This window comes from Peromyscus californicus, unplaced genomic scaffold, assembly GCF_007827085.1.
Source record: "Peromyscus californicus insignis strain IS unplaced genomic scaffold, ASM782708v3 Scaffold_4__1_contigs__length_199733344, whole genome shotgun sequence".
In the NCBI taxonomy this organism is placed as follows: Eukaryota; Metazoa; Chordata; class Mammalia; order Rodentia; family Cricetidae; genus Peromyscus; species Peromyscus californicus.
In genome coordinates this window covers 111,235,193-111,251,177 of record NW_026294562.1, presented here as the reverse complement: position 1 = coordinate 111,251,177, position 15,985 = coordinate 111,235,193, and the positions used below count along the sequence as shown (strand labels likewise).

The 15,985-nt window shown below is 37.2% G+C and overlaps 1 protein-coding gene and 1 non-coding gene across 21 annotated transcripts in view; one reads left to right on the top strand and one right to left on the bottom strand.

Annotated features, from left to right (window-relative positions):
* Dlg2 (discs large MAGUK scaffold protein 2) overlaps positions 1–15,985 on the top strand; it is a 1,877,153-nt gene that overhangs the window by 819,411 nt on the left and 1,041,757 nt on the right. The gene's annotated exons all lie outside the window — the stretch shown is intronic.
* LOC128095779 (U6 spliceosomal RNA) lies at positions 11,066–11,171 on the bottom strand. Its single transcript, XR_008213383.1, has one exon. It is a non-coding gene; the product is annotated as a U6 spliceosomal RNA (small nuclear RNA).

The following is a 15,985-nucleotide window of genomic DNA, read 5'->3' as shown; positions in this document are numbered from 1 at the left end:
GATCATAGTAGAACAATGTGGTTCACATCACATCAGCCAAGAGTTGAGAGGGGATAGATGTTACACCTCTCTTCTTTTGTCTACAGTGTTATTTGATGCTTGTGTATGTTGATACATCATCTAAAGCATTATTCCTGCTATAAAGCCATAGTTCAACTTCTTTGCCTCTCCTCAAAGAACTTCATCCACCATCTTCCCAGCCTCTATAATTATCAAAATGTGTTACCTCCTATTTTTTATGTTGGGTTCCCTTTGCTGGACACTTTGGTCATTTTTTCCTAATTACCTAATATCTATCTGAGTTCTAGCTGTGTCATAAGCATTGAAAATGTATTCTTAAAATTTATTAAGTGAATGGACTATCTGCAGTGCTATTTTTCCTGCATCAGTTTAGTGTATATCCTAAGGTCTTTTCCGTTGCTACAATGCATGCATATCTGCTAGTCCTTCTGACAGAAATATATAAAGGCACAGTCAACCCAGAATCATTTTAGAGTCAAGGGTGGAACGTCCAGGTAAAAATAAATATCTACTTCTGTTTTATACCTGTGTGAAGTCACTTGAACCTGATGAGGTGTGTTCTGTGGCTGCCCTTAGGTGTGATTAGTGACTGTGTTTATGTGCATTCCCATCACTGGCTTCAGTTGCCTAAGATGGACAATCTCAAAGTTGTAGACACTAAAACAACTTAGTGAATCCCAAAGAATGTTAAAATGTTTTTTTGAACTGTTGTCTGCTTACTGTTTTCTTTTGACAATTAAGCATTGGATCTTTGGTATTTACTTACAAAAAACAACCATAGTAATAATAAAAATGTCAACATTTATATGAACATTTGCTATTTGCATGGCATTATGAAATTCATTGTATATGCTTTCTCAATTAACCCTGAAAGGGTATTCATTTAATAGGCACTGTTTTACTGCTTACAGTAGTTAAAATGGACAAATACCAGAGGTGCTCCAATATCCTATGTAGACTGAGTAGCTAGAAGATTCTAGAGCTGACAGTTGGGCCCTCACATCCAAGCTGACTGAGGCCACTGGTCTAGGATGAAACTTTCAGATTGAGTTAGCAGGGATTGATCTTGTCTCTGATGATGTAGATCACAGAGACTTTTCCTACCATGGTTATAACAAAGAATTACCCAGTATTTTGAATCCACTTAATGAATATAAACATATCCACATTTCCTTCTTGGTTTGGCTATCCTGAACATTGTGTGAAGTCTAGGTACCTCAACAGAGAGCAATTATCCTGACAATGTTGCTAGGAGGATGGAAATAAGATCAGGGCAATCCCCAGTGTGTTGTAATGTTCTCCCCAGCCCAGCTGTCCTACAGCACACAGAGTGCAGACTCTCTCGTACTTACATCCAGGAATTCAGATTGTTTCCCCCACCCACCCCATTCTATAAGCACGTGTGAGCTATTCCCCATGATTCAGAATTCATACAATATATTGAATAGAACAAAACCATTGGCATAAGACAGAGCTGGAGTCCCAGGCATATTGCTTTCAGCCTTCAAAGGGTTGCTGGGGTGCTCTAATCTTTCTGAGCTAAGATTCGATGTCTTTTTAAAAACTTGTTTGTTTGTTGGTAACACAGTTCCATACCGTTGCTCTAGCTGGAATTCAGAAAGCAGATCAAGCCAGCCCTGATCTCTTAGCGATCCTTCTGCCTCTACCATTGAAGTGCTGAAATGAAAGGGCACATGCTACCATGTCTGGCTTCCCTCTTCTGTTTCCCTTTTCCTTTCCTTCCTTCCCCTCTTCCCTTTCTTTCATGCCTCTCTAATCTTCCTACACTCTCCTTCTCCTCTGCCTTCCTCACCCCTTTCTTTACCATTTTCCTTCCCTCTCTCCTTCCCTTCCTAACACCTTTCCTCTCCCCCTACACATCACAAACACACACACACACACACACACACACACACACACACACACACACATACACACCACACATACACACCACACATATACACCACACAAACACACACATACACGTATCTGTACATACAAACATACACACACATACATACACACAAACACACACACATACAAACACACACAAATACATACACACATACATACAAACATATGCACATATACATACACACAAACACACACACACACACAAACATACACGTAAACACACACACAGAATAGATTTAAAAAATCATCATTTTCCTCTTTGCTTTAAAATAATGCAACTACAATTAACAAATCTAAAATAAAATACATATAAGCTTTTTAAGAGTTCCTTGCTTAATGGCATGAATTAAACCATTTTAGTATTAATGTATTTTCCCTTTTATTGTATGAACTAAACTCTGCCATAAGTACTTTCCATGTGGTTAGGCATCATAGACATACGCTATGAAATTACTCAGTCATTGTCTCTGTCACCCAGTTATATATTCAGGAGAAATACATGCAGATGTCCCTGTCAGTCCTCAGAGCTTGTAGCTAAATGTTCATGGAAGTTTCTTTTGTAACAGCAGTATAAGGGGACACCCAAATATCAGCTGATTCTCTTGGATAAATAAATTTTGATCCTCTCCATATATTAAAATATTGTTGAACACCAGAAAGAATTAAAGTATTAACACTACAAACAGCATTCACCAGTCTCAAAATATGCAGAGCCAATGAATGAACAAAGCAAATTCATATTTTATAACTCACATGTATAATTCCAGTGTCCCACAAAGTATGTACAGTGACAGGATGGTTACTTGAAGATGAGAAAAGACAGGAAAGACTTGAGGAGTCTCACTAGCAGAAGTTCAGCTGACAGATATGCTCATTAGGTTGATTAAACTGATGCTGTCACAGGTGCTTAGTGAGGTCAACAATTAGTAAATCACAAACTTATCCACATATTTTGTTGTAAGTTTATCAGAAACCAGTAAAGGCATGAAAAATAAAATGGCCTGTCCTTTTAAAAAATCTAATTATAGTGTACTATTATTTACTTAATTCTCCCTGTTATATGTATGGATATTTTCCATATCTTTCATAATTTATTTTTAAAGAGCATAGATATGTTTTTATGATGTTTAAACAGTGTTGATACATTCTAGGAGGGCAGGTGCAGCATTCCTATGTGTCTACATATGTCTGTAGTGCTGATCTGGAATACATGGCTAGGGTACATACTCAAAGCTTCAATATTTGGCTTGATCTACTTTTCCAAACGAATGTGAATAGGCAGGAATTATAACGACAGGTTGAAAAGGCTAAAAAATAAGAGTGAGGTTGACTGTGGCCCCACCAGCTGGCCTAGCTGTTGACCAATGGTTCATTTATTCTTTTCCCTTCCTTCTTCATCTGTTGTGGAATGAATTTCTTAACTTTAAGCATAGAGTCTAGGAAGCCACACAACTTCCTTCTCAAGGTATCTTTGGTTTATATAATTCTTTTAGTCCTTGAGTAGCCTAATGCTAACAGTACTGGTACTGCTGCTGCTGTAGATGATATGAATGTGTGTGTGTGTGTGTGTGTGTGTGTGTGTGTGTGTGTGTGTGTGTGTGTTCATATTAAGGACCCATAAGAAGAAACATACATATTAGTGCTAATAATTTGTTAATACATTTATTTTAAATTGTAACAATAATACCTATTCATTGTATAGCAGTGACAACTAGAATTATGACCGTCATGTAGATTTTTAACAGAAAAGATGAAAAACATAGAGAAGAAAGCACACATTAATGGTAATATTTGTGGGTGGCACAGTCAAGTGTTTTTATTCACTATCAACTACATATTCATTGCTTCTAAACCTTCAGGGATGTATTTGGTGCTTATTGATAACTATTGAGTACTTCCCTTTACAAATATCATCACAATGATGAGTATTTACAGATGCATCTTAGCATGCCACAAGAGAAATAGTTTGATTGAAAGGTAAAAATACAATCTTAGAGGATTATGTTAAAATACACTGTACCCAGACATTTATTTGTACACCCTACATTCTATTACTGGATGCTAAGATTATTTTAAAATTATTTACTATTATTATTTTTTCCATTCTTGGGAATTTCATGTACACAATGAAATATGATCATATAATAACCCATTCTCCCACCTTCTGACATAGTTTGTGGTTGGCAAAAGATATTGAAGTTGTGTAAATTTACTGGCACATTCTAGTGACACTCTGATCATAATAGATCAAGGCAGGGGATCCAGTCATCTCATTCGATTATTTTGTTCTTGGGCTATATTCTGCCTTACATACTTTATATACTTTTATACATAATAGCTCATTGAATTCTCCCTTTACCTTTGGCAAAGGAACGTTAAGCCATTCTATACTTGAAGAAACTGAAGCTCAGAGTGATTGATTTTTGTAAGGTCAGAGCCAGCCTGAGTTAGAGGTAAGATTGTACATGAAGTCTCACTACTAGCGAAATTTATTTTCTTCCAATGCATGCATCTCATAAAAGTCATTGGACATTTTAGTGCAACTCTGGTAACCAGGAAGCAAAAATATTCTCTCCCTTTTAAATAAACAATATTAACTAGCAAATATTGACTGTTGTTATTTGTCAAGTAATATTCTAAGAGGCCTTATGTCATTTATTCCTACAAGTTCATTGGTGATGTGGATGTGTGATACTGTACCTAGCATATTAGTAAGCGAACTGATCAGAGAGGTTAAATTGTCCTTGCACATAGCTCACAGACGAAGGTGCAGGATTTAGGCCAGTTTGCTCAGGAGCCAGCATTTTCCAACATTCCAGTACGTTTTCCCTCTGAGATAATTACCCATGCAACAATATTATGTAACATTAAGAATCAGGGTAGGGGTCGAAAACCGATATTCTGGAGCCAAACTGTTTCTGTTTTGATGGTGGTTTTACCCCCAACTGTGCAGCCCTATGACAAGATGCCTAGCTGCTCTGTCTGGGCTCCTTTATGAAGTAGAGACAATATTAGTAGCTACTGTATGCACTTGCTATAGAAATAAGCATTTCCATAGTATTTAAAACAGTGTTTGGGATCTACTTACTCTACTTAAGTTTTTTTGTTGTTGTTAAATAATTCATAGTTTGAGCTCTGTCATTCCTCCCTCACTCTAGGAAACAGTGGCAATCTGAGGTGACCAGACACATCTATAGCATCAGGTTTGGCCAAGCGGCCCTGCCCACAATGATGCCCCAGGAAAGATCTGGGCCCCAGGCTTCATAGTATCTTGTTTCTATGAGATCTGCCTTGCCAGCTTTCCAAATTTAGCCAGAAGTAGGTCACCTAAAAAAGTAATGCACTGTTTCCTCAAGTAACCTTCCACTTATGTTAATTTTATATGAAGTGTTGCTCACTGTGCCTCGGCACATTGTGAATTTCATGAGTCACTGCTTGGCAGACATGTGAGCAAAGAGCACCCTAGTAGGGCCATTGCTGTAGGATCATTATCTGTCTCTTTGGGGACTGCTTCCTAGAGTAAAACAAATCCACAAAGGGAAAGATAGGACTATGTATTGATACTCTCCCCCACTCCCCGTCTTCCTATTGTAAAATCTTCAAGAACAATTTTTGTCTTGAATGAGCTTGGCCACATCCCTAATATTGGTCTTTCATAGGCAGCTATCTCTTTGATGTATGCTCTGGGAACTCACAGGAATTTGATCCCGGTCTTGCCTTTAAAGCCAGGATAGCCTCATTTTGATCACAGCCTCCTGAAAAATGCTTCTGAGGAACTGTCTTCAGTTTGGGGTCACAGGGTTATTTTCTCAAGTCTGTACTAACACTTGAATCATTGTCTGCCATCAGCCGCTTCTGTGTCTACAAGCCTAAGAAAGATGTTCAGAAAGCATGGCTCTTAGAGTCTCTTTTTTTTTTTTTTTGTCTGCAGTAAAGAGCTAATCTCATCCTAGGGGACAAAGGATATGGGATTACCATGAAGCAAGGTCACTAACACTTTTGGAGAGTTTGTCACAGGCAAGCATTATGTTGAACATTAGGTTAGTCAACCATAACCTCACTTCAATTCTATCACGTGACTATCTACTTCCTTGGGTATAAAAAGCTGAAACCAGATAATCTTAAGTGAGGATATCTTGACCAGGAAGTAGAGTGTGGAATATAATAGCTCCAGTCTGTGCACTTTCCACTGTAGGAATTAGTTCTACTTTAAAGAAAGAGAATATTGAGTTTATGATATCCTGTTTTTAAAATGTATTCTTCTCTTATACCTCATCTCTCATATCCTGACCTCAGTTTCCCCTTTCTCTACTCCTCTCAGTCCCCTCCACACCTCTCCTCTCTCCTAGGTCTCATCCTCTTCTGTTTCCCTTCTGATAAGAGCATGCCTCCTAGGAACATCAACAGAACATAGCATAGCAAGTTACAGTAAGACTAGGCACAAACCCTCATATTAAGGCTGGGTGAGGCAACCCAGTAGGAGGAAACGGGTCTCAAGAGTAGACAAAAGAATTAGAGAAATCCCCCATACCCACTGTTAGGAGTACCACAAGAACAGCAGCCTACACAACCATAAACATATGCAGAGGACCTAGTGCAGACCCATGCTTGGTTGATCCGTGATTGTCTCTTCAGTTCCTGGGAGCCTCTATGAGCCCTGCTCAGTTGATTCTGTTTGTCATGTCCTTATGGTGTTCTCCACCTCTCTGGCCTCTACAATCCTTCCTCCCCCTCTGCTAAGAGGTTCCCCAAGCTCTGCCTAATAAATGGCTGAGGTGGGGGTGGTCTCTGCATCTGCTCCCATCGGCTACTGGATGAAGCTCTGTGATGATGATTGGTCTAGGCACCAGTCTCTGAAGATAGTAGAATATCATTAGGAACCATTTCACTGACATTTTTTGCCAGTTATGTTTGGTTCTATCCTAGGTCTCTGATATTAGAATTTCTAATCATGGCCTTTAAGAATGAGGGAATTTAAAAACCCACTTTCATCATTTTACTGCAAACATTAACTGTTGTATCACCAAATAATCTTAAATTTCTTTATAAAAACATCGTGATAACGTGTTGTAGTTTAGGCTTTGAAGTAACTTTCCATCTCCTTTGCCTGGTTTGACTATAATATATTATATATATATATATATATATATATAATATATATATATATATATATATAAAATCATCACTGCCTCCATAGATGTGTGCAATTAGAAGGAAAACAAATGAAGAAGATGGGGGTTTCCTTTGGCTGTCTCAGCTCACAAGGTAGAAGAAGCAGACACTTATACCTTTGTGAACTGTGATCTACCTGTTTATCTGTCTTGGACTAATGTAAATAGTAACATCTCATAGTAGCGATGGCCTAAAATATAGAATAGTTACTGCCACTCAGTAGATTACAGTTGGGACTCAAGGAATTATACCTCTTTCTCCATCCTTTGTACTAAGACATCTTGGTGACTTATTATTGAAGTAAAAAGACCATGTACTGTTTTAGATTATTGACATATTTGAAGAACACTTAAAAAATAAAGGTCTCCTGGAGATGGAGAAAAAATTCAAATGTAGAGATAGTTTAGAGAGAAGTTCAATGCTATCAGAGATACTATCACTTACAGTGAGAATAGAATTCAGAGAATATAGAGGGTCCTCTGCAAATGAGGGTCTAGGAAGGCCCTTAGATAGAAAGCTCCAGCAGGGCTTGGGGAAGGATGAATGGCAAACCATTCAAAGGAAAACTTAAGCCATTGCTTTCTCTGTGACCCCATCCTCTTGTCCTTGTTTCTATAGCAGGAGCAGAGAGGTCATTTGCTATTTTTTCTCCACAAACCTTACATTATACCAGTGCAGCTGTTTCACTTGGGTGTAGGAACAAGTATTTATCTTCTTGTCAACCTTGAAACAGGAGCCTAGTTTTCACTTGTGTCACAATTACCTTTTCATTCATTCATTATTTTTACTTTTGTTTCTTGTAGCTCTGCAATTGTTTTAAAAGGCATGTAGAAGTGAGGTGATTTAAAACTATATATGCCTATAATACCAATTAATGAAAAAGAAGCCATAAATTTTAAAGATTGCAAGGAGGAGTGTATGGGAGGTCTTGGTGGGAAGAAAGGGAAGGGAGAAATTGTGTAATTATATTACAATTTCAAAAATAGGAAGTAATAAAATGTTTGCTTAATATAGAAAATTTGTAAAGTATGGAAGCATACACAGAAAATTACTTAGTGTGCTGGGTCAATCAAACAAAGATATTTACAATTTATACTTGGAACATTTCTCATCAGATTTTGTTATTTTTCATTTATATTGCCTTTAGCATGTGTTATGCATATTTTGTGTGTTTTATTACTAGCATGCTTGAATATTATTGATGAATTTACCCTAGTTTATGCAACCATTTCTCTAATATGCATTCAAATGTATGCATTTTCAACTGTTAGATATAAATTCTGGTTAATATTTTCATTATTCTCCTTTGGATGAGGGCTGTCCTCTTTAAATATATTCTGATTGTGGAATGTGTAGAATTAACTTGTTTGTAAAACTGATCATTATTTTAGAGGTATTTGAGTACCCATTGTGTTCTAGGTTCTGTGTATAAAGTGGCTTTGGATAGCTAAATATTTACTCGGAAAACAAAGCAGAAAATAATCACTGGCTTAAGAGAAAAAAAGCAATTCCTTAAATGTCTTTCGGCCATTTGAGTTTCCTCTGTTGAGAATTCTCTGTTTAGTTCTATAGCCCATTTCTAAATTGGAATTGCTCAACATCCCTAATCATCAGGGAAATGCAAATCAAAACAACTCTGAGATACCACCTTACGCCTGTCAGAATGGCTAAGATCAAAAACACTGAAGACACCTTATGCTGGAGAGGATGTGGAGCTAGGGGAACTCTCCTCCACTGCTGGTGGGAATGCAAGCTTGTACAACCACTTTGGAAATCAATATGGCGCTTTCTTAGAAAATTGGGAATCCATCTCCCCCAAGATCCAGCTATACCACTCTTGGGCATATACCCAAGGAATGCTCAACCACACCATAAGAGCACTTGTTCAGCTATGTTCATATCAGCATTGTTTGTAATAGCCAGAACATGGAAACAACCTAGATGCCCTTCAACTGAAGAATGGATAAACAAAAAGTGGTACATATACACAATGGAATACTACTCAGCAGAGAAAAACAATGACATCATGAGGTTTGCAGACAAATGGATGGATCTAGAAAAAGTCATCCTGAGTGAGGTAACCCAGACTCAGAAAGACAAACATGGTATGTACTCACTCATAGCAGGATACTAGACATGAAACAAGGATGACTTGTCTGCTACTCACATCACCAGGGAGGCTACCTGGAAAACACGACCCCAAGAAAGACACAGGGATCACCCAATGACAGAGAAATGGAATGAGATCTACATGAACAGCCTGGACATGAGTGGGGGTAATGAAAGGCGAGGGTCGAGGGAAAGAGAGCTTGGGGGAGCGGGAGATCCCAGCTGGATCAACAACAGAGAGGGAGAACAAGGAATAGGAGACCATGGTAAATGAAGACCACATGAGAATAGGAAGAAGCAAAGTGCTAGAGAGGCCCACAGAAATCCACAAAGATACCCACACAACAGACTGCCGGCAATGGTCGAGAGACAGCCCGAACTGACCTACTCTGGTGATGGGATGGCCAAACACCCTAATTGTTGTGCTAGAAACCTCATCCAACTACTGAGGGATCTGGATGCAGAGATCCATGACTAGGCCCCGGGTGGATCTCTGGGAGTCCAATTAGCGAGAATGAGGAGGGTTTATATGAGCGAGAATTGTTGAGACCAAGGTTGAATAAAGCACAGGGACAAATAGCCAAATGAATGGAAACACATGAACTATGAACCAATGGCTGAGGGGTCCCCACTGGATCAGGCCCTCCGAATGGGTGAGACAGTTGATTGGCTTGATCTGTTTGGGAGGCATCCAGGCAGTGGGACCAGATCTTGTGCTCATTTCATGAGTTATCTGTTTGAAACCTGGGGCCTATGCAGGATTGTTTGGCTCGGCCTGGGAGGAGGGGACTAGACCTACCTGGACTGAGTCTACCAGGTTGACCTCAGTCTGTGGGGAAGGCTTTGCCCTGGAGGAGATGGGAATGGGGGGGTTTGGGGGGAAGGTGAGGGGGACGGGAGGGGGGAGAACAAGGGAATCCGTGGCTGATATGTAGAACTGAATTGTATTGCAAAATAAATTAAAATAAAAAAAATCCTGAAAAAAAAAAAGAGAAAAAAAGATCCAGCACATAGGAGTTCAAGGAAGAAGTCTCATGTGCCTCTGATAGAAGGGCTGGTCTTTTAGATCAGTGGTCCTCAACCTGTGGGTCATGTCCACAGGAAAGCACATCTTTCCAATAGTCTTAGGAGCCCCCAACCATAAATATCTTATCATTGCTACTTCATAACTGTAATTTTGCTACTGAGTGGTGTCTCAGTTCCTAAGACCATCAGAAATAATTGCTTTCTGATGGTTGTGACCCGTGGGTTAAGAACTGCTGTTTTAGATAGAGACACAACTTGAGCTAAGGATGGAACAACAGAGTTAATAATTATATATGATCACAACTACATAGTTGAGAAAGAAAAGTATAATAAAAAATAGTGAACAACCCCTTTTGCAATGCATTTAGGAACCATGTAAGGATAGTGTTGCTAGGAAGCATAAAAAGATAAACTGTGATCATCATGCAGCAAATGTCATATGAAAGGGCTTGAAAACCTGTTTACAAGATGGTGAAAGGTTCTGGGGCCTTTTGCCAATGGTAAAACAGTGTTACAGCTTGATTTTCTTAAGTGGCTGCTTATAAGCAGAAATATTTACTACCGACAACAAAACAATGTGAACAAAGGCAGCACAACGTCAATATTTACCTATTAGATTAGCAAAGACATTTGAAGATTAATGGTCAATATGGACAAAAGATTGTAAGGAAGCTACCAGAACCTTAGATGTAAATTGTAAGTCATTTTAAGATTGTAACTTGGGATAAAGAGGAAATATGGCAGAGCCCACATCTGTATTCAATATTTGTGTACCCTTACCACTGCTAATTCTGCTTCTACAGTCATGTCCTGAAGTCTAACGGAAAAAGGTTAAAAAATGATCTTCTACAGTATGATCCTTGTGCAGCACAATGCCAGTATTCTCTGTATCTTTCCACTTTGAGTATATGTGCTGCTGCAGTGAGCACTCATACATAATACATATAATATTTTCGTCTGATACTGTAGCATTGGCATCAACTGAAATGCTCATTAATTGGAGTGTCTTAAATAATTTAGAGGCTAAACCTTGAAAAAGTGCTTAAACTTTTGGTTTTTCAAAAGGATCAATTATATATTTATGTGTTTGAATAATTATTTGCTATTTGTTAAAAATAAACTAAAATGAACCCCAAGTAGAAAATTTGATCTCATCGACACAAAAAGAAAAAGTTTATATTGGCAAAAGTCATCAAGAACACCATAAGGCAAGTAGTTAAAATGATGATCAATTAGGAACTGAAGCAAAAATAAAAATTAATTTTTCTTTTACTTTAAACTATCCACATTTCCTAAATTAACAAGTAATTCATGAATGTGTGTGTGTGTGTGTGTGTGTGTGTGTGTGTGTGTGTGTGTGTGTGTGTGTTTAAAGTGCTAAAATAGTTCATATTTTCATAAACATTGTTTTCCTTTGGGGTTTGAATGTAAATGAGTTAAAAGCAGGATAAAAGCAAGGAGGTCCTCTGAAATGGTTTTCTTGTCATTTGGTATTGATCTTGTCTTTCCATCATGCCCTATTTTCAGTCACTTGTAGCACTTAGCCATGTATTGTCCTATGTGGTTCATTGATCTTACTGAGGTTGAAGACCTTTGTCCACCTTGTTATATGCTGTGTCTCTAGCACTTCAAATACTGTCTAAATGAAACCACCATAAGCGAGTTTAATGAAATAAGTGCCCATTGGATGGCTATTACAAGTTATTATGTTTGAAACCACTTTCAAACATTTTGGCTTTATAAGTAAAGCTTTACATACTTTAGTTCCTGATAACTTCTCTACCTTCATTATCTTTACCCATCTCACCCACTTCCCAAGATCTCTGCACATTGCACTTTATCCAACTACCTTACTATGTCCTTCCTTCTCTTTGATCTTAAGACCTTGCCACTATGTTATTCTCACTGCTTTGAAAACTGGAGGTTTTTTTTTTTCCCTTTTTATCCCTCAGTAACAGAACATTTGTGGAGTATGCTTAGAGCATAGGCAGTGTGAATTAAATGTTGGATTATTTGCTAGGTTGTTATGGAGATTAACAATTAACATGTGAAAAGTGCTAGTGGTAGCTTCTGGTACATAGTAGGCATTCTTGTTCTATTAACAAAGCGTGACAATTATGATCACATATGTAATTTGTTCAAACATAATTGTTCTGGAAAACTTTCTTCACTGTAGAATGAGCTGAGTTTCATTGATTTATTTTAAATTTAATTGAATTCAATTGTATTAATTCTGACAATGAAGAGAATGAGAAGTAAACATGACTTAAGGGTTAGAGATAGTGAACTAGGAGATTGGTAAAGCCATTAAGAAGGGGAATAAAAAAGATTCCTGGTCTTTCTTAATCCATAAAGATTATTTAATGGTATAGAACTAGTAGAGTTACTACATCCTTGCACAATCAAAACTTTATGTTGTATGTAATGTAGATTTAGAGTTACCTAAATCTACAGATGAGCAAACTGATAATTCTGATGATAATGGCTTGCTCTGTCTAGGTCATATTTAAGAAAAGGTAATACATTCCAAATTGAAAGTAAAGGTAATTTAAATAACTTATTCACCTTTCAGAAATATATAGAGAAGATTGTCTTTGTGTGGAACACCATTAACTATCTTGGGATATAGAGAATCCACAGCTCTCTGGCAGCTCATGCTTTTGGGTACAGAGAGTCAAAGAAACAACTTCAAGACTGAAAACAGAAGATTTAGACATCCTCTGAGAATACCACAGACAGTGAGGAGCACTATCAGTGGGAATACTTACAACTCTCAAATGATGCTTTATTCATTTCGGACCTTTATGCTTTTACTTTGTTCAGTATTTTATTCCACTTGATTTCTTTCAAGATAGTCTAGACTTGAGCTCCAATTTAGAATTTTCTATTTCCATCAGTGTGTTTATAAAAGAGCATTATCTAGTGCATGTCAGTCATCTAGCTCTGGGTTTGACTTTCCTGTAAATTGTTTGGCACTTTTTCTTTTCTTCTTTGATTTTTCTGGATAACAGCCACTGTATGCTGTGAGGAAACACTGAATGAATTAATGTTTGAGGTGGCAATTGTCAGCAGACTTAAAGGCTTTCTGCGAGGCTAATAACATGTTGAAGAAGCTGACTTTTAAAAGCAGATAAAAAATAAAACCAAAATGAGACTATTTCAGAGCTTTAAGGTAATTATTTCCCCTATAAAGGACATAAAATTAAAATAAAATGACACCCTCATCTTGGCGATAAGAGGAAAATGCATTGTTTTAATAGTCGAAAATGGTGACTGGAGTAAATTTAGAAATTAAAATTGGAAGGTTTATGAGTTGAAAGAAAAGTTTAATGGCAACCTGCTGAATCTTTTTGCTTCTGTCTTATTAAGAAACATACTTGAAAATTGAACAAATTCTTAATAGCACAGGTTTTTATTACTACCCTTACTTATTACTACTTTTCTATTACAACTTTATGATTATTTATGGTTATTTAAAAGCTCCATCTGTTTTTTCTCTCTAAGTAGAATGGAGAATTGGTGGAATTTTAGGTGTTTCATGGAGTCATTGAGATAGTGTACACAAAGTGCCTGTTTAACTATTTTATGGTGGACCCTTTTTTTCCCTTACATCTAGGAGAATGTTAATGATTGAATTTATTGTGTTATCAGCAGTGAGCCATATCTATTTCTCCTTCTACTGGATTCCCAGGACCCAAGCCAATATCTGACATCAAGAAAGCATGCAATGATTCTTTGTTTGAGTGAATGTCTGAATTCTGACTTCCTGTCATTTTTATTGTATCTAGCAGACCATTTAAAGGCATTTGAATTTTAGTCTATGCCACTCTTTTAACAAAGGATAAACTGAAATCCTAAGTGATTCTAAATACACTTAGGATTATTATGTTAGCTTTTTGTCACTCTAATAAATACTGGATAGACAACTCAAGAAAAGGAAGAGCATTTGAGTTCACAGACTCAAAGCTTTTTTGTTAGTGATGATGCTATTGAGGAATCGTGACAAAGGCTACAATTTACTTTACATTTACTTCCTGGTAGTTGAAAGACAGAGACTGGGTTGAGGTGGGGGGATTAGGCCAGGGACAAAGTACATGTCTTACTTAGGTTTCTATTGTATAATAAAATACCCAAAGTAACTTGGAGATGATAAGGTTTATTTTAGTTTATAGTTCCAGATCATAGTCCACTTTTGAAGAAAGCTAGGACAGGAAATCAATGCAGGAACTGGGAGGAAGGAACTGAAGTAGAGGCCATAGAAGAATGCTATTTACTGGCTTGATCTCCGTGGTTTGCACAACCTGCTTTGGTATATAGCCCAGGAATACATGCCCAGAGGTGGTGGTACCTCTTAAGTGAGCTGGATCGTGCTACATCAATCATCAATCAAGAAGAAAAGATGCACCAGAGGCTTGTCCATAGGCTGATCAGTTAGGGACATTTTCTCAGTTACAATTTTCTTTTTCATAATGACTGTAGCTTGTTTCAAATTGACATAAAATTAGTTATCACAATATCCTTCAGAGGCGCACTCCAGCAGCCCATTTCTTCTAATCCGGCATGCCACTTAAAGTATTCATCATTCCCCAAAATGGTGTCACCAGCTAGAAGTCAGAGTTCTTCTGATAAGTCTATAGGTAAGCATTTATATTCAGACCATGACAGTTAAAAAGATGAACACATACTGATTTTTTTACTCAAGGTTCCTAAGTGTGATTTCATCTATTTTCTAGCAAAGATCTTTAAAAAGTATAAAATATTATACTTTCCTAAATTACTAACTATAGTAAAATATGGTCATTCAATAGAATTTACCTAATATCTTTAAAAACAAAATATATTTTATTTTAAAATTTACTTGTATAAACATAGTCAAAATCTAGGGGTACTTTCTTAGGCACTTTTGTGTAACACTGCTGTAATTATTTAGTTACTAAATATCCTTCAAATCAGTTATTTGATTATTGGGATTCAATTCTATATATACAGCAAATCTTTCCACTTTTTATTGTTTGATATCTGGGAATTTCTAGCTTTTCTTTGATAAAAATGCTTTCTGAAACACATCTATGCATAATTGTTTGTCCCTCCATCATGTTGTCTGGTTACTTAGAATAAATTATTGGGTATGAACTATTTGTATCAAAGGTCAAGTTCATCTTAAAGCTCCCAAATGGTTAATTCTCACCTGGAGACTTTAACTTAAAAATCAGTGTCACTAGATTTTTTTTTTCAGTGCTCCATACTCCCAGAATAACTTGTCAACATCAACCGTCATTTCTCATTATCTTTGTTTGATAATACATTCTGATTGCCTGTGTGCAATCTCCATAAAAATAAGAGTATGGATAGCTTCAGCATAGCAGAGTATCTTTATATCCATCACCCAGGCATAGAGATCATAATTTAAATGTTCAATGTAAATTGAACTGTTGACCATAAGAATTTTCAAGCTCTGTGCAGCCCACTATTCTTGAGCATTTAAGCTTTTGTGCTAGTTACCTACACATTTCTCAAGCACTTGGGACATACAAGGTTTGTGAAATAAATGTTCTCCTATAGCCTGATACCTTACTGAATAATGGTGTCTTTGTTACGGTTTCTATTGGTATGAAGAAACACCAAGACCATAGCAACTCTTATAAAGGAAAACATTTAATAGAGGTGGCAGCTTACAGTTCAGAGATTCAGTCCATTATCATCATGATAGAGAACATGGCAGCATGCAAGCAGAAATGGTGCT